The sequence below is a fragment of the Apteryx mantelli genome, chromosome 5, assembly GCF_036417845.1.
Source record: "Apteryx mantelli isolate bAptMan1 chromosome 5, bAptMan1.hap1, whole genome shotgun sequence".
Taxonomy (NCBI): Eukaryota; Metazoa; Chordata; class Aves; order Apterygiformes; family Apterygidae; genus Apteryx; species Apteryx mantelli.
This window is the reverse complement of record NC_089982.1, coordinates 57,168,338-57,187,288: the sequence shown is the minus strand read 5'-3', so window position 1 is coordinate 57,187,288 and position 18,951 is coordinate 57,168,338.

Below are 18,951 nucleotides of genomic sequence, written 5' to 3'. Positions count from 1 at the left end.
GCCACCCTGGCTGGGCTCAGCACACGGGTGCCCAAAAACCAGGCAGGGGCTAGCAATGCTGGGCTGCAGCCAGGGCACAGTGCAACAGAGAGGTAGAGGTGCCACTGCTCTTCCCCCGTTACCAGTGAGACATGGACAGACCCAGCCCGCATGCGACCAGGTGTCTGCAGCAGTTGCAAGGCCAGATATGCAAGCCTCGCACCAGGCACCTGCAAAAATTGAACTATGCATGTGCAATGTACTTTTAAAAAAACATCCTTAAGCCACAGATGCTTAAACATTAGGAAATACATCCCCACAGAGCAAAGCATGTGTTTAAATCCTTCCTCACACGGGAGGTCTCCCTTAGGCCAATCTAGGCCCTAGATCAGAAAGCCCAGAGCCCAGCTGTCACAGGTGACCACATCAGACACTCTCAGTTACAGACTAAGTTTCCATTTTAGAAACTAGCCAATATTTTGCCCCCTCCCACTGCTGGGAGGTTTTTCTAAGTTTCCAGACTAAGGGCCAGTTCAAACTTATTTGTTCTCATGCCAATGTTATTGGATTGCTTAAATAGTCTTTCCCAGCTCATGACATGTTTTCCCACTGTCCTTCTCAGTTAAACTCTAAGCCTCTGCTTAGAAAAAAGGCTCTCCATTCTCCTGCTCACCCAAACAGCCCTTTGGGGCACCTATTCCTGTCCAAATTCATCACTCTAGAACATGGCATTAATACTACCCTATACAAATCAGGCAAATTATTTCCCTGGAAGTTATTTATTAAATCTGGACCAAAGAGCTGGCGATCTGTACCCTCCTGGTGGAAGATCCTGTGCTAAACCTTTCTTTCATTCCCTGGGAAAGAACACAGAAGGGTCTCCTCTGAATTGAAGGCTGTTTACTGCATTATTTACAGATTCCCTCTTTTGCCTGCAACTGGCTAAATGCTCTGTTACATTTCTTCATCAACAACACAGAAAAGTGTATTTTCCTATTATGATTCATCCACTGAAATGGCAGCAGTCTCTCACGGCTTTGACTGGTGCAGTGCCATCAGCTTAATAAATTTCTAATTGCTGGTAAAACTTCATACATTGCAGGCAAAAAAGTTAAATATTTTGCTTTGTTTAATTTTAACACAAATTTGTACAGTTTGCTTCAACCTATGCAAGCATTGGCATAAGAAGAGGTCTTTCCTTTTGAAGATATTCCATGCTTCACTACTGGTGAAATTATTCGCAGGAGGCCAATATGCCGTAAACTCTATTACGTTAGATTTACTCATTTACTTACTTCAGTTAAGTGATTTCAGCATATATTACATCCATTGGCAGTACATGCTGTGCAAACTAAGTTAGAAGGCCAGTCAAGTCAAATGACTGAAAATTGTATAATCAAATGTTAGATGATAATATTGTGATGGATGCCATCTGTGTTGGACTCTGACAAGACCACCATTGCCTCCAAGCAGACTGCCTTTGCCACCTCCGCTAAAGCCTCCTCTGAAGGTCCGCGAAACCAGAGCAGACCCTGGGCAGGAGCCGGCTGCTGACTGCTCAGCCAGTGCCTGCTTGGGGGCAGCTAGCAGCCCACTTCCAGAATTGGCAATATAAGATCAGTCTCTAGCACGTGTTACATTCCTGGGTCGAGCTGTACTGTCGCTTGTATGCACACAGGGAAGTCTTTAATGCTGTTAAGTCCCCACGATGGCAAAACATACCCTCCTTGTCCCCACGGGTGGATGTCAGCATGGGGCCCCTCAAACTGCTCTTAGGCTTCTGTTGCTGGGATCCCCAATTGCTGCAGAATTTATAACCTTGGCTGTTAGTGAAGAGCAAGTATCTACCCCTCCCTGCTGAGGGGTGGGAAGGCTTTGAAAATGTGGATTACATCTTTCAGGGACGTTTCTGCATTTGCTGGCTGCGTGGAGCAGCATCCTAGGAAGAGGTGGTGGCAGTGGCTGGGAGGGACATGGCCGGCCCCAGCCTTGTGCAAGCAGCAGCAAAGCCAGCGGAGGAGCAGCAGGAGCTCTGAGCCTCGGCTCACGGCCCTGCTCCAAGCGGGCCAGGGTGACGGGGCAGCACAGCCAGAGGGATGGGCCGCTGCCACCTGCTACTGCCCCGATACCCCCCCCAAATGGCAGAAGGTGAGGGTGGATAGCTACATCCGACTCCAGCGTGCTTGGGGGGATTGAGCCAGATACACTTCTTGGCTTGTAAGGGCACACGGAGAGTAGAAACAAACTCCAGGGTGGGGGGTGTGTGTGTGGAATCACACTTAGAAACAACTTCAGAGTGAAGGCCACTGCCTTCATTTCCATTCTCCCTCCTGGTTTCCTCTTTATGGAAGGTCAACATTTTAAATTGGATCACAAAGCATAAAAAGGAAGATTGCCAGGCACTTGTACTATGGACTCTCTTGGGATTACTGAATGCCATTTACAGTCTGCTTGGAAATGAGACTGTGGACTCTCTTCAGTCATTAATCACCAATGTTAAACTAGTAATCCTCTACAGTGTGACAGTTTAAATAGGATGCTGACTTACAAAGTTGAACTTCTTGGTGCAGTTTACAGAGGGCAAGGATCTTACACAATGTACGTTACTCTGGGAAGTCATGTTTCATTTGTCATAAAAATTTACTGTAGCCTCTGCATCCTGCACCTTTAAATTTTCTAATGGACTCTTGAGAAGAACATGAACACAGTAAAGAATTTAAAACCACAGAATTAAAATTATCTCTTGGCATCAATTAATGAAACAATAATAGTATCAGAGTTAGAGCTACAGTTTTCTCAAATGAACAGCTTTCAAAGGCTGAGAGAACACAGGATCAAATACGGTCCTACTGGACAAAGACCAGCAATATGTGCCATAGCAGCAACTAAAATTATCCTACCAAAAAGCTCTCATAGCATTTGTCAGCAGGGACTCCGATACAAAATCCTGCAAATCCAGCTGTACAATCTCCACTGAAGCTCTGGATCCTTCCATCTCCTTCAAAAATCTCCGAAAACATGAGCTATATGTGCGTAAAAGAAACCAACAATCAAGTGGAAAAATCACTCTGGCTGTTGTGAGAGATAATCTTGCAGATAGCAATGCTCTATATGTTCTCCCTGGGGAGAAAATGTTGAAGTGAAAAGATTAGTCTGGCCTCTCAGCACATTCATTAGTTGAATTGAAAAGCAAGCTTGTTGCATAACCAATCCTAGGACAATTATATTTATCTCGTCAAAGTTCCCCGCAGGGTGGATCCTGAACCAAGGTCACGTGAACGCCTTTGGGGAGATGCAAGTACTCTGATGCATTTCAAATGTCAGTCCTGCCCCTGCCCCAATATTCAGATTACCCGCACCTTTCCAGAAGACTCCTTTCCATTTGCACAGTACCTCCCAAAGGTCTCCCTGTCACTAACCACGAGCGTATTTTTTGCTTTATCCTACCCAGAGGCGGGCGGGAGGGAATGAGGAAAGGGCCAGGGTCTCTTTCTAAAAGTGGGCAAACTGAGGCATGGAAATCAAGTGACTTGTTCCTAATTACAAAGGAAGTCTCTGGCACAAAAAGCATCTAACTGGTTCTCCCACCCTTTGTTATACACTGTAAAAAGAATTGTTTACGACTGTACTAAAAGCACGTATGCAGCATGCACAGTCTGTCCTTGGACTAACTTTTACAGCTGGGGACCAATTCCCAGAGTTCAAGATTAGAAGACAGAACGAGGTCGTCTCGCCCAGGCTGTCTCCATTCACGCACCGTGGTGCCCCATGCTGCGGGGTCAACCCCAGGAAGAGCCCTCCTAGGGAAGCATGTCGTCGCGGTCTGAGGGATCAAGAGGTGGGGAGTCCACCGGCTCCTTTGGGAGCTTGTTCTGGGAGTCAATCCTTTGCACTTGTAAAAACACACGCATAACTTGTTGCTTAATTGATTATACTGCTTGTGTTCGAGGCACAGGCACCAGTTCACATTTTGTGTTTCTGAGGTGCCTGGAAGAGCTCTTCACCTGTTGGTATCTGCATCTTGCACAAACACATGCATTACACTTGCACAAGCTTCCCCAAATATTTTTCACATGGACAAAATAGATTGTGCTCTGCCTAGCAGGTATGTTATAGAGCCCTTAGATAATATTAGTGCTTTTTCCTGCATTCTTCTCCAATTTTTAAATCATCTTTCAAAATGCTGTCAACAGTGTGATTGGCATGACTCCACATCAGTCTCACCACATGCATGTATACTATAGACATACACAAAAAAACATATCCTTGCTCTTAATTAATTCTCTTCAGCATATGTACTCAAGGATCACACTAGACATTTTCCTCTGGCATTGGACTAGGATTTCATTCTGAGTTTGTAAATTAAGATCTCCAAAATCATTCCAGAGTCTTTATTTTTTCCATAAGCTGTCTTTTCTGTTTCTTACCTATTCTGTAGATATGGTGTGTGTTTCTTCTTCCCAGCTCTATGATTTGGCTCTTTTAAAACACACTTCATTCAGACTGAGCTGCACCTTCAAGGCAATTCAGATTGCTTTTTCTATGGAACTGTGCTGTGCTTTCCTCCTCAGTGCCTGATCCAATATTTTTCATGCAAGACCAGGAAGCAAGCATTAGCAGAAGTGAGCCTAGTCCTGTCCTGATCCTTGCAGAATATCACTAGAAATATGCTTTTTAGCATGATTCTGCATCAACTGCTTTTGATACACCAGTTCTTACCCATTTGACACAGGCTTATGCAAGAATGTGGAGTGCTTCATTTTTGATCAGCATATTTTAGGATACTGAGCTTAACATCTTTCAAGGTCTATTACAAGCGCAGCTAACAGAGGCAGCGAACAGACGCAGCAGTTTGCGCAGCAGTGGTTGGGCTCTGACTAGAACTTGAGGATCTTGTTGGAAGTTGTGGGCTTTCTGAGGACCCCCGAGGACCTAGGAGGTGATTGCTGTGAACAGGAAAGGGGAAGCTAGGCAAGGACAACTGCAGGAGGCCTTGACTTCTCCTGGGAAAAGCTTGTGGGAAAAGCTCTAGCTAGGAGTGGCTGCTGCTAACGAGCTCTCTGGGTTGCCCCTGACCAGAGGGAGTTGAGGCCTTTGATCCCAGTGGCCCTTGATTAGGGCGGTCAAGCACCCTGTGAGTCAGTGCTAGGGAGAGGCCTATATAAGAGCCAGGCCTAGAGCACAGCTCCCAGAGCCAGCAGTTCGTGCAGCAGGGACCTTCGTTTCTGTTCCCTGTGGTGTAGGTTTCCTCAAGTATGGTCGTGACACACCGCACAGCATGTTCCCCAGTGGCTGTTGGAGTTGCTGTGTCAGAGGCTGCGACCCAGACCGACCCTCTGACAGTCGATGCAGCTCTACAGGTCTCAGGCTGCAGGAGCGCTTGGGGCCTCTCCGGGAGGCCTGGGCTGGCAGCCAGCTCTCCTGCAGGAGGTGTGCTGCTGTTGGCGAGCTGTGTCGTCAGGTAAGGGAGTTAGAGGAGAAAGTCAGTAGGCTGCGCAGCATCCGAGAAGCAGAGCGAGAGATAGACAGGGTATTCTTGGAGACTGTGCAGCTTCGGGAGTCCCAACCCCCCACAGCAGTGGAGTTGCCGGAGGGCTCTGTGCCGTGTGAAACGGTACATCATAACACCGTAGAAGAAGGCTGGAAACTGGTCACTGCTCGTGGGAGGAGAAAGGCTCCTACTCCTCCTGAAGACCTGAAGCTGAAGAACAGGTTTAGTGCCCTCCAGGATGAGGAGGAGATGGGCATGGCTGCCAGGGAAGTACCTGGGACAACACACCCTGTGCCCTGCCGGAACGCCCGGAAGAAGCGGCGGGTGATTGTTGTGGGGGACTCCCTGCTGCAGGGGACGGAGGCATCTATCTGCCGACCTGACCTCTTGTCTAGAGAGGTTTGTGGCCTGCCGGGGGCTCGTGTGAGAGATGTCATGCAAAGACTGCCTAGGCTCGTCCATGCTTCGGACTATTACCCACTGCTGCTCTTCCATGTGGGCGCCAATGACATCAAGGGCAAACTGGAGACCATCAAGAAGGATTTCAGAGCTCTGGGGATGGTGGTCAAGGGTCTGGGAGCCCAGGTCATCTTCTCCTCAATCCTGCCAGTGAGGGGGATGGATCAGAGGAGGAGGAGACGGACTTTCCAGGTTAACGACTGGCTGCGCCGCTGGTGTTGGCAACAGGGTTTTGGTTTCTACAACCATGGGACCCTGTTTGAAGATCGACAACTGATGGCGAGAGATGGGATCCACCTCACGAGGCGGGGCACGCGGGTCTTTGCCAACAGGTTGGCCAACCTGGTAAGGAGGGCTTTAAACTAGGAAGGACGGGGGAAGGGGAGAGTTATAGTGCCAGGGTAGTTGGCAAAAGACTGCTCAAGTCAGGATGCCTCCAACAGGTGAATGCAGCCAGGGAAGTGCGCATGGGATGTGGCTATGGAGGACCCTCTTTTACCCCTCCTGGGAAACCTGCATGCTCGATCACCTCCCTGAAATGCCTGTACACCAATGCACGCAGCATGGGGAACAAACAGGAAGAACTAGAGATCTGTGTGTGGTTGCAGGGCCATGATCTCATTGCCATTACAGAGACATGGTGGGATAGCTCGCATGACTGGAGTGCTGTCATGGATGGCTACGTGCTTTTTAGGAAAGACAGGCCAGGAAAGCGAGGTGGTGGGGTTGCTCTTTATGTGAGAGAGCAACTGGAATGTATTGAGCTGTGCCTAGGGGTGGATGAAGAGCGAGTCGAGAGCTTATGGGTAAGGATCAAAGGGCAGGCTAGCATGGGTGACACTGTTGTGGGTGTTTACTACAGGCCACCTGATCAGGATGAGGAAGTCGATGAGGCCTTCTACAGACAGCTGGAAGTAGCCTCACGATCCCAGGCCCTGGTTCTCATGGGGGACTTCAACCACCCTGATATCTGCTGGAAAGACAACACAGCTAGGCACAAACAGTCCTGGAGGTTCCTGCAGAGCATTGGTGACAACTTCTTGACACAGGTGGTGGAGGAGCCAACGAGGAGAGGTGTGCTGCTGGACCTCGTACTAACAAACAAAGAAGGACTGGTGGAAGATGTGAAGGTTGGGGGCAGCCTTGGCTGCAGTGACCATGAGATCGTGGAGTTCAGGATCCTGCGAGGAGGCAGCAGGGCACCAAGTAGGATCGCAACCCTGGACTTCAGGAGAGCAAACTTTGGCCTCTTCAGGGACCTACTTGGAGGAATCCCATGGGTGAGGGCCCTAGAAGGAAGGAGTGTTCAAGAGAGCTGGTTAATATTCAAACATCACTTCCTCCAGGCTCAAGAGCGGTGCATCCCTATGAGTAGGAAGTCAAGCAAAGGAGGCAGGAGACCTGCATGGATGAGCAAGGAGCTCCTGGCAAAACTCAACCAGAAGAAGGAAGTATACAGAAAGTGGAAAGGGGGACAGGCCACTTGGGAGGAATATAGGTATGTTGTCAGAGTATGCAGGGATGCAACGAGGAAGGCTAAGGCCCGTTTGGAATTAAATCTGGCTAGAGATGTCAAGGACAGCAAGAAGGGCTTCTTCAAATACATCAGTAGCAAGAGGAAGACTAGGGAAAATGTGGGCCCTTTGCTGAATGGGGTGGGTGCCCTGGTGACGAAGGATGCAGAGAAGGCAGAGTTACTGAATGCCTTCTTTGCTTCAGTCTTTACTGCTCAGGCCAGCCCTCAGGAACCCCAGACCCTGGAGGCAAGAGAGAAAGTCTGGAGAGAGGAAGATTTTCCCTTGGTGGAAGAGGATCAGGTTAGAGATCATTTAAGCAAACTTGACACCCACAAATCCATGGGCCCTGATGGGATGCACCCACGAGTGCTGAGGGAGCTGGCGGACATTATTGCTAAGCCACTCTCCATCTTTGAAAGGTCATGGAGGACAGGAGAGGTGCCTGAGGACTGGAAGAAAGCCAATGTCACCCCAGTCTTCAAAAAAGGCAAGAAGGAGGACCCAGGGAACTACAGGCCAGTCAGCCTCACCTCCATCCCTGCAAAGGTGATGGAGCAGCTCATCCTGGAAGCCATCTCCAAGCATGTGGAGGAAAAGAAGGTGATCAGGAATAGTCAGCATGGCTTCACCAAGGGGAAATCATGCCTAACCAATCTGATAGCCTTCTCTGATGGAATGACTGGCTGGGTAGATGAGGGGAGAGCAGTGGATGTTGTCTACCTAGACTTCAGCAAGGCTTTTGACACTGTCTCCCACAACATCCTCATAGACAAGCTCAGGAAGTGTGGGTTAGATGAGTGGACAGTGAGGTGGATTGAGAACTGGCTGAATGGCAGAGCTCAGAGAGTTGTGATCAGTGGCACAGAGTCTAGTTGGAGGCCTGTAGCTAGCGGTGTCCCCCAGGGGTCAGTCCTGGGTCCAGTCTTGTTCAACTTCTTCATCAATGACCTGGATGAAGGGACAGAGTGCACCCTCAGCAAGTTTGCTGATGATACAAAACTGGGAGGAGTGGCTGATACACCAGAGGGCTGTGCTGCCATTCAAAGAGACTTGGACAGGCTGGAGAGGTGGGCAGAGAGGAACCTCCTGAAGTTCAACAAAGGCAAGTGCAGGGTCCTGCACCTGGGGAGGAATAACCCCATGCACCAGGACAGGTTGGGGGTTGACCTGCTGGAAAGCAGCTCTGCCGAGAAGGACCTGGGAGTGCTGGTGGACACCAAGTTAAGCATGAGGCAGCAATGTGCCCTTGTGGCCAAGAAGGCCAATGGTATCCTGGGCTGCATCAGGAAGAGTGTTGCCAGCAGGTCGAGGGAGGTGATTCTCCCCCTCTACTCAGCCCTGGTGAGGCCACATCTGGAGTACTGCGTCCAGTTCTGGGCTCCCCAGTACAAGAGGGATGTGGCACTACTGGAGCAAGTCCAGCAAAGGGCTACAAAGATGATTAGGGGACTGGAGCATCTCTCTTATGAGGAAAGGCTGAGAGAGCTGGGCCTGTTTAGCTTGGAGAAGAGAAGGCTGAGAGGAGATCTTATCAACATGTACAAGTATCTGAAGGGAGGGTGTCGAGAGGATGGGACCAGACTCTTTTCAGTGGTGCCGAGCGACAGGACGCGAGGCAATGGGCACAAACTGAAACACAAACACTTCCATCTTAACATGAGGAAAAACTTTTTCACTGTGAGGGTGACAGAGCACTGGAACAGGTTGCCCAGAGAGGTGGTGGAGTCTCCTTCTCTGGAGATATTCAAAACGCACCTGGATGCAATCCTGTGCAATGTGCTCTAGGTGACCCTGCTTGAGCAGGGGGGTTGGACTAGATGATCTCCAGAGGTCCCTTCCAACCTCAGTGATTCTGTGATTCTGTGATTACTGAGACTCCCAGCCTCAGTGTATAAGCGATTCCAAACACATTTCTCTTCGAATGCTTTACCACACTGATTTAATTTGTTCCTGACATGGTGAATTTGAAACACATTTACTTTCTCAACCCCCTTCTGTGTGTTGTTACTTTAAATACAGTTGTGGCAGTTGCTAGTAGTCAAGATTTTTGTCCTCTGCCACACCTATTCAATCTCTCTTCCATTCAGTACTGCATATATTCAAGCCAGCACACAGCTTTGCTCCATGGTATATACCGAGTCCAAAACCAACAGAGATTTTGTTTTGACCTGTGGGATGCTGACACAGGCTGGCTGGGTTACTTTATCTGCACTACTACTTAAATAATGGCATTCAGTATCACTCTTTTTTACATCGGAACGCTCTGTTTATGCAGGTGGCTTTGTAATATAATTCAGCAAATGCCATTTTAAATATCACCGCAGCTACTCCTTTATGTCACACTGGCATGACTTACCAATGAATCGCAGCCTACTGAAACTTTTAATACCTTGCAGTCACAGGACTCAGCTCTGGCCTTAGCCAGACATGGAAACTCTCTGAAGAGACACGAAAGCATTTCGCACACAAGGAAGCAATGCATTAACACCTGTATGAGTCTGACAGCTATCACTTTCAGCTGCTTTTGTCACACCAAGCAAACTACGAAGCTCTGCAGAGCCTTTCTGGGAACAGACAGCGGCCACAGCCACCGCCTGAGCCCTGGTCACCCCGCTGCTACCCACCTTTTCATCAAGGGACAAGGAAACCAGCTCTCTGAGGAGGCAGGTTTCACTCAGCCCTCGCTGACTTCACTGACTACTGGATTATACCCAAAAGCATTTAACCCACATGCAATCTAGCTTAAAAAAAAAAGGGCCCTATTTTATTAATTATACTTATTTTCCATGTAGAACTTAGGAACTTTGAAAGATGTAAATTCAAGTCAAGACACTGTGGGCCCTTCTTAGCTCAGACAGGTAAGGTATCTTTTCTTTGTGCAGAAACGTTATATCCTTATTAGGCTAATTGATATTACTGGAAAAATGGATGCACTTTCAGGTATACAGGCCTTCCTTTGGGTCATGCACACAATAAGTTGTAGTTTATCCATAGAAAAAACAAAAGGTATCAGCTGGTGGGACACAACAAGCAGGAAGGGGTCATTTCCTTTGAAGAAGGTTGGATGTTTTCAACACTAGTTGTTCAGTAGTGCAGCCCGTCTCAGGGTGAACATTTTATTCTTGGAGACTGAGGCATAGAGCTGACCCAGCAAACTCAACAAACGGGACAGTGCACATCTTGTAATTAGCCTCTCTCTGTTTTACTAAATGCGTTAAGCACCAGTCTAAGCAGAACTCCATTTACATGCAAATTAGTTGTTTAAATTGGTAATTCATTAATCTGAGGGAGAGTGCAATGCATAAAGTATAGAACAGAAACAAAATTTGTGAAGACACACAAACACGCACATATATATACATGGTTTCACTTGTATAAATGAAGTGTATAACATGTTCTACAGACATACACAGAACTTTCTTAGCAATAACCATTGCAAATTGGGAGAGGGTGATAAGTGAACACAACTAGCTTCGAGATGCAATGTGAGGCTCAAATGACTAAGTGCTACTTCATCCTAAAATGATCTACTTACAAACCTAAAGGTTTTTTAAAAAGTGGATAAAAAAGTAGCTAGTTTGCCGACTTTCCCCACATAGCACAAGCCCTAGTCATCCACAGGCTTCTGCCTTTGCTCCTTAACACAGAAAACATTTTAAGTTGCCAGCAACTCACATAATTGTACTCTGTGCATCTGTCAATCTCCTGAACCTGTGATAACTTTTGAGTCCACTGAGCAATTTCAACCACTTCTGACAGAAGAAAATGGCTTTCCACAGCATCTAAACAAGTTTTGTGAAAGCAGATAATCAGGTAGAGATGAAAGACTGCTAGCATTTCCCTGGAGAGAAAACTCACCAAGGACATCTTTCTAAAATGCAGAACTCTCATTCCCAGGATAGGAAAGAAGTCTTAAATGCCTCAGCTGCAGAAAAATCTTCCCTTGGAGCATGCAGCACACACAAATCTATAGCAAAACAGAATTCTTTAGCTTTGGTGCTCATGGATCTATTTGCTTGTTCTATACTTGCTTTGCACACTGCAAAAATTCAAGTCTCACACATTTTCAAGTGTCATAGTGAATGGATACATGATTGCATATCACAACAAAATTTCAAATGAAACTTGAACAGTTTCTGTTGGAAGGATTTATTATTATTGATTTTGCCTGCAGTCCAGAACGTGAATGATTAGGTTGTTTCAGAGGAGAGTTCCTTTAGAAAAGATTTATGTTTTATGCCTTGTACCATGAAAAGATTTCATTTATATTTACATAGATTTAATGGTATTGTGTGAATATTCTTAAACTGAGAAGTGACAAGTGTCTCTGAGCAATTCAAAACAAATTAAGGATGTCCACTCAGTTGACTTACAAACCTTATATTACTGGTCAATGTCTTAGCCTTGCTACACCTTTCAGTGTAGTAGGATCTTCAGAAAAAGCACAGAAAGCTCTTCAGCAAACTAGAGAAGATAAGACTTATTTGATATTGCAAAGCCTTAAACTCAACTTTCAGTGCCTGTTTGATATCTTCAGCTAATATTTTGTGTGTTATTTTTCTAATGTAATTATGCCTGGAGAATCTGTATTGCGTATCTTTAACTGCTAAAAAGGTAAAAATGCAAGTCTAAACAAGGCATATGTTGCAGGAGTTTTTTAAAAAACACTTCCACCGCAGCTCTGCTACTTGAATCTCAGGTGGTGATGCTGACATAATCAATAATGTTTTGCTGTTCTAGTTTTAGGCCTCTAAGACCACAGATGATGAAACATTACAGAACTGTGACAGCAAGAAAGATTGAGACAAAGCCACCAACAATTTTTGTATGATATGATGGCAGGAGATGAACTCAAATTTCCACGGGTTCAAGGCTGATGTACAAGTGCTTTAATGCTATCAGCTCTTTGATGCTGCCAGCCCTTCCTCTTGCTTCTTTGCCAGGGAGCTGGTGCTAAGAGCTCAGCCTTTCCCAGGTCCATAATGAGCATAGAGAGATAGGGATGCTATTCTCTGTCAAAGGCTCCAGGCTGAAGCCCTCGTTCAGTGAATCTCTGACACGTATTCCTGTGACTGAGAGAACAAGTCTATATTCATGCACCATGGACAAAATTGCCATTCGTATTTAGATTTGCACTGTGTTCACGAAGTTCCCTGGGAGATCTGTTTGCTTTGTATGTGGGGAAATGGATCAGAAATACTGACAATTTTCAAAATGCTTGCCCTGAATTTCAATGTCTGCTCCTTGTACTGGCTAACAGTGAACTACTGTTGGTACACACTAAATCCCTCACACCACGTGTAGAGTATGTTGTCTTGTCGAGTGTGTGGGGACTGCAAACTCCCTTGCATGTCCCTCCCCTCCCAAAACATCAGCAATGGACCATTATCTTGGATTTTGACATCTGAAGAGAGAATGCAAAGGAGGGAAGTTTTTAGAACCTTTAAAAAAAATACTCTATGAAAGATCTTCCAAAGGGAATATTACAGCAGGATACAGTAAAGAAAAACAGGAGAAGAATTTGAGGGGGAGAAGCTCACACTATAAATGAAAAATACTTCTGAGGATAAACAAAAACATAAGCACAGCCAAACTTACTTCTGCTTAACAGAAAATACATCATTAGTGAATTTGCTGCTTAAAATAGGCTCTGAGCACATTAGTGGAATACTTGAGTATCGCTAATTTATACCTTCCGGATGGAACGGTGTAGTACAAGGAACATGAAAGTACATTCAGAACTGATGTTTGAGCCGCTCCCACTAGACCACCAAGGCAGAAGGTGCAATGCAGAGACTACAAGCTGAGTACTAGAACTCAAATTCTTTGAAAAACTTCCTTTGCATCACTAAGATATAACCTCCAGAATCAGAAAAAATACATCGCTAAAGTCACTGAATGAAGATATGGAAATTCCAGTCTTTCTGAGCATTTTGATAATGGCTGGTCATTATAAAAACTGTTTTGATTTGTTATGTTTTGGAGATAGTGACTAGCTAACAGCTATCTATATTCTACACTATAGCAACATATAATATAAAACAAACATTGGTCTAATTCCAACTCCTGCCTTATTTATTTTGCTAAACACTGTCAGTGTACACTGTATTGTACAAGCAACATAGCTAAGACAGTCTGTCTGCACATCAGAGAATTTGCAAGCTAAGGAACTGAATCCAGAGGACAGCTTTGCAGGAAAAAATGCAGAGCATCTCAATGTTTCACGAGCCCATACATGGCTTTATGAAAAATATGAAAGCCATGCTGGAAAGAGCGACTCAAAAAAAGAGAAGGGTTGATGACTTGCTAAAGAAGAATAAAAAGCTCTGAAAAATTATGGAGTGCAGGTGATTGCTTCAAACAAACTTTTGAACAGCTGAGAAATTATCCTGGGGAAAAACAGGACAGAGCACAACAAACCAGCACAACGGACTCGGCTTGTGGTTTATCCTCAATTATCAAGGCAGCAGGTTTTTGTCAGAATGTTTTCCAGGCTCAAGAACTTTATGACAAACTTGGAACAGACATTTGCTGGTCTACGTGAAGAAGTGCAGATTTGTTACGAAATAAAGTTTGCTGGTTTAAACTGAAATTGCAATGAAAGATCGTGGAGGAGTAGATCAAATGGAAAGTATTAAACTTATGGCTGAAACGCTTATGCAGTCTGAGAGAACAAATGTACAGCATTTTCGTGGGTGTTTTCATAAGCTGGGTGGAATTTCACTGGACTGCAGATGCCAAGCACAAAAGAGCAGAGCTTACCCAGTTCTTGCAAGACTCTTTGTGAACAGTGGAATAACTCAAACTAACAAAAGCTACAGTCGAAAAAATAAAGTGTTTGTGTTGGGGGGAGGGCATAGGCAAGAACAATCCTTTTGACAGGAAATTGTTTGCCTGTTTTATTTTAATTAAGAAACTAGAAGACACTCAGCATCACAACTTAAAATTCAAGTTCTTCCTAATTAATAATTTATCCTTAACCTGATTTCCAAAGGAAATGAAATACAGGCAATCACACTGTCTCTGTCAGTACCTGTCTGTTCATCTCCCTTGTTATCTTCAAAGCCTACTAGCTATTTTCCATAGCTTAACTTTAACAAATGATAATGGGCTCAAAGATATTGTATGCCCATAAGTATAATGAAAATAATGCAGTCTGGTAGAGGAAAGAGGCCCCATTGAGCATCCACATAGAGGGGAAGGTTGAGGCATAAATACGTCCCTTATTAGACACCAAAGAATCAACAAAAGACTGAAATACTTGAATGCCTCATGGGAAACATTTCAATTGAACTCACGCCTTTCTAAACATCAGGAAATCCAGCTACCATACACAAATCTGTAAGAAACCAGGCTTCACTAGCTCAGCTGCTCGCAGAGCAACTTCACTGAAGGAAGCAAACCAATTACTACAATTGCAAAATACCCATACTTCATTGGAGGGAGAGCACAGCAAACAGGCTCTTGGTGAATAATCTAGGCATGAAAAATGAAAAGTAAGCAGTTTCCAATTAACAGTGCTCACCAAAATGAAGCTTCCTTGCTCGCCCCCCTCCAAGGCAGTTGTGCTGTGGCCCTTGGCAGTGCTGGGACAGGTCACTAGGTGGCCGGGGACAGAGGGGGCTGCTGGCCAGGGAGGGCTCCCCAGCTGAAGGGCAAGAGCAGTCAGGAACCCAAGAACAACAAAGCAGTATTACAGCTAATCCATTGCCGTCTGGCTTCATTTTGACAATCCACAAAATCAGACACAACATTCTTCCACAAAATCCCTGAAAAACAACACAGAACTAGTGTCAAACCGAGCGTCCTCTCCCCTCCCCTGGCCTCTCCAAGGGCTTCAAAGAGAAGCTGCTCATAAAACGAAGAGCTATTCCCTCAAGTGACATTTCTGCAGGAGCGTTCAGGCTACAGATGTTCCCACTGTGGCAGAACAGTTTGTATAATGCAGTGTCGTCCATCATATTTATGAAGACGAGGAGGGGGAAGGGGATGAGAAACAGAAATGGGGAGAGGTTGTAAGTAGTAGGCCTGGTCCATATGAGACGGACTGCATGAAAGGGGCTATTGATTCTGCTTGCTTGTTCAGTGCTCTGCCTGACTGAGGGGGAACCAGAACCATCTGTCTTCCCCAGCAGAAACCAAATGGCCATCCCTAAGGGGACAAGGAGAGCCACAAGCCTCACACTAGCTGGGAACACAGTCCTTTTGCAAATCAGCAAGGCAAATCCCCTTCCTATTATTTCAAAACAGTGTGTTGCAGGAAGCCTTGGTTTGCAACATTTCCATTATTGGTAATTTATGTGGACTGCTAAGTGAGCTCAAATATTGTCTGATAACTGCTAATTCTTATAACTGCTTAACGGAACAGTTTCTTTCCATAACAGGAAGGTAGAAAGGCATCTAAAAATACTGAAATAATACCTGACTCAAGCCAAACTGTGTTCCTACTAACAAATACTAATTAGCTACAAAAAGCAACTTATCCAAGAATGGAAACACATTTTAAATCTAGTACCCCAGCTTGGGAGCACAACTCAGTTGCCAGGCTTTTCATGCCCTTTCAGATGCTCCAGCATTTGCATGCCTGGCCTCCAGCATGACACAGACCTCCTGCAGCTCCCATGTCTTATCTGCCATTCCTGTGCAGGTGTCTCAGATATTCCAGGACATCTCAAGCAGCACTAGTTGCCTAAATTTAAGCAGCTGAATCAAGCTGCAAGCATCGTCCACCCTGCGCCGAGGCTATGGACTATATTTCAGCATCCTCAAATTACCCGTGATTACCTACTTGCATTCACTGGTTTCTACCTATGACAGGAGCTGGTGTTCCTGGTTCTGCACATGGGTGTCTCCCCAGTTGCAAAAGTGCACTGCCAACAGGCAAAATGTTCACCCTCATAACCAATGCTTTATTCCACAACAAAACATCGTCAGAGGCCGCAAGGCAAACTCCGTACACATGCCTTGCTTAGGGCTGAATGCCGCAGGGAAGTCCCCAGGCTTGGCCAGTGCTGTGCTTCTGAGCATGGCTGAGCATCCCATCTTCCAGAAAGCTCGTTATTGACAGCAGCATAAATGTTAACCAGGCACAGCACTGCGGAGCGCTGCATGTGCGCATGCATTAAACAGGCTAGTTCCTTAATGTATGTTCCTGTATGCCAGGGAACAACCTTGCCCTGGCCTTCACACACATGGATTAGAAGTGGGAGGAAATGTAGGAAATGGAAGCAAGTTCCCTGTGCTACAGCAGTGCCACCTGCAATGGACACATAACTTAAAGAAACTTCTCCTATTGAAATTCTCAAATGTTTCTAGCTGTAACACATGAAAGACCATATTCATATCATGGCCTGAAAGCAGGAAATGGCACACTTGCTGCAAATACTGCGAGAATGATTTTACAGCAAAAGTTATATCTGCACAGGTTTAAGCATTGTATACATAAAAGCCATGCTCTCACACACAACGGCAGCTTAAGCAAGCCCATGCCCAGGAGGGAGGGAAAGGGAGAACAATCTCCTATAAAACCAGAATCGTAAGCAATTTAGAAGAAACTCTTAGTCTGAGAAAGAAAGTAAAGAAACAATGAGCAAATAAAACACTTTTTCCCCTAATATTTAAAAAACCCCCAACACTTTAGAAAACTTGATTATTACCTGTGTCAAGAGAACTGGGGAGCTTGCACTATGGCAAATAATGCTGAACTGTGATTTGTAATAGGGAAAGATTTTTAGGGAAGTCAGGGGTATAACAGACAAATGGTGTGACTAGTAACAGACTTCTTCAAGCTCAAGTTAAGAACTGCTGTGATGTTGCTGTTTAATTAGCTTTATGTTTCAGGAAATTGTGTATTTTGCAGGTTCGATTTGGGTTTTTGATCATTTTGTGCTGTAGGCTTCTGTCTGCCTGCACAATAAGCAACCTCCAAGTACTAGCTGCTAAAGCAGCATCCTTGCTCCAGATGGGGAGCTAGATGTGCAGCTCCCCTTTAGAGCCCATAAACCTCTGAAAGGACAGTGGAGTCCAAGCTTTGGGTTTTTACTGACAGCAGCAGTCTCCTGCTCATTCAGTTTCTTTTTACACACATATGCATGCTACCTCTCGCTTTCTTCTGCAAGCCCCTTCTGCTCATCCCAACAAAGCAGTTACTCACCTTACAGGTGGCCTGAGTTCCTGAAGGCATTAGAGAGATTTTCTCTGTGACTGAGGGCAAATATATACCTAAGGGCAACCAGATGAAAATGATGGGTTTGGGGTTTTTGTTGTGTTGGTTTTTCTTTTAATTTTTCTGAAAGAAAAAAACCCCTCCAGTTTGTTCAACCTTTATTTAGGGCCTGCCTAACACTTTCTAGTGATCATAAAAGGATTTGGCTTTGCTCTTGACCAAAACTATATTCTCTGTAAAATCATCAAGTGAAAGATCTGCATGTCAATTGTTTACTGTGCTTTCTTCTCATTAGAAGAAGAAAAGCTCTGAACTACCCATCCTGAAGAGGTCCTTCTTTTCCTACCCCAGCAGCCTGTGGAAGAAACCCCAAAACAGGATTTCATCCTTCCATGCTCATTTAGCCACAGCTGGAGCAGCTACCTGTTCAACATCATTGCTAGAAAGATGACTTTTGCAGAAACTTGACAATCTTTCATAAGCTTGCAGTAAGAAGGAGCAGTTTTCTCTACATATTTTTGAATTTTTTAACTGCATCTGTGCAGATAATTAAGGCTGAATCTTACAAAACTTCAGGAATTTTTTTATGAAGGGAAAGAAAGAAAAAAAAAAAACCCTCTCAAACACGTCTTCTGTCTTCAGGTCACTACTGAATGATTTTTTCCCCCCTTTCCTTGATCTTCTTGGACATACTCAACAACAATTTTCCATTTCAGGTATTATAGAGACTACCCACGGTTTGTCAGCAGGAAATCAAAGTATTAATCTGGAGTTACTAAACTAACATATTAAGAACTAGCTACCTCTAAGTGCGGTTAGCCCTGTTTCCTACTCTCCTCTGCTGTCTGCTCTCTTTCCACTTGCTGAAGTGGAGCTTCTCTAGGCAATTTGAACGAATAAGTGTCTTTCAGTTGATACTAATGGCTACATTGTATCATTCTGTATGATTACTTATGCTCAAGACTACAGAATTTCAAAACTGTCTTACTTTAATTTTATTCATTTACTGGAGTACAATTTTATTGACTCAGGTAGTGAAAGTCTGAAATGAAGCGGGGGGCTTTGTTTTAAGGATGTTACCTTTGCTTTGCTGAATTATTGTCTTTCCCTATGTTGCAAACTGGCAACACTCTTGGAAATCTTTGCTGAGAGAAGGTATCCTATAGCAATTAAGGTGTCTCAGTGGAGCTATATAAAACACTTGAGGAAAATGGAGCAAGAATTGTGAAAGACTGAAATATTCATCCCTCACCATCTGCTGCACAGGATATATGCTATGTTACTCTTAATGCCTATAATCTCTCTGTGTACAGCAGTTTAAAGCTCTGTTCTGTTTTAAA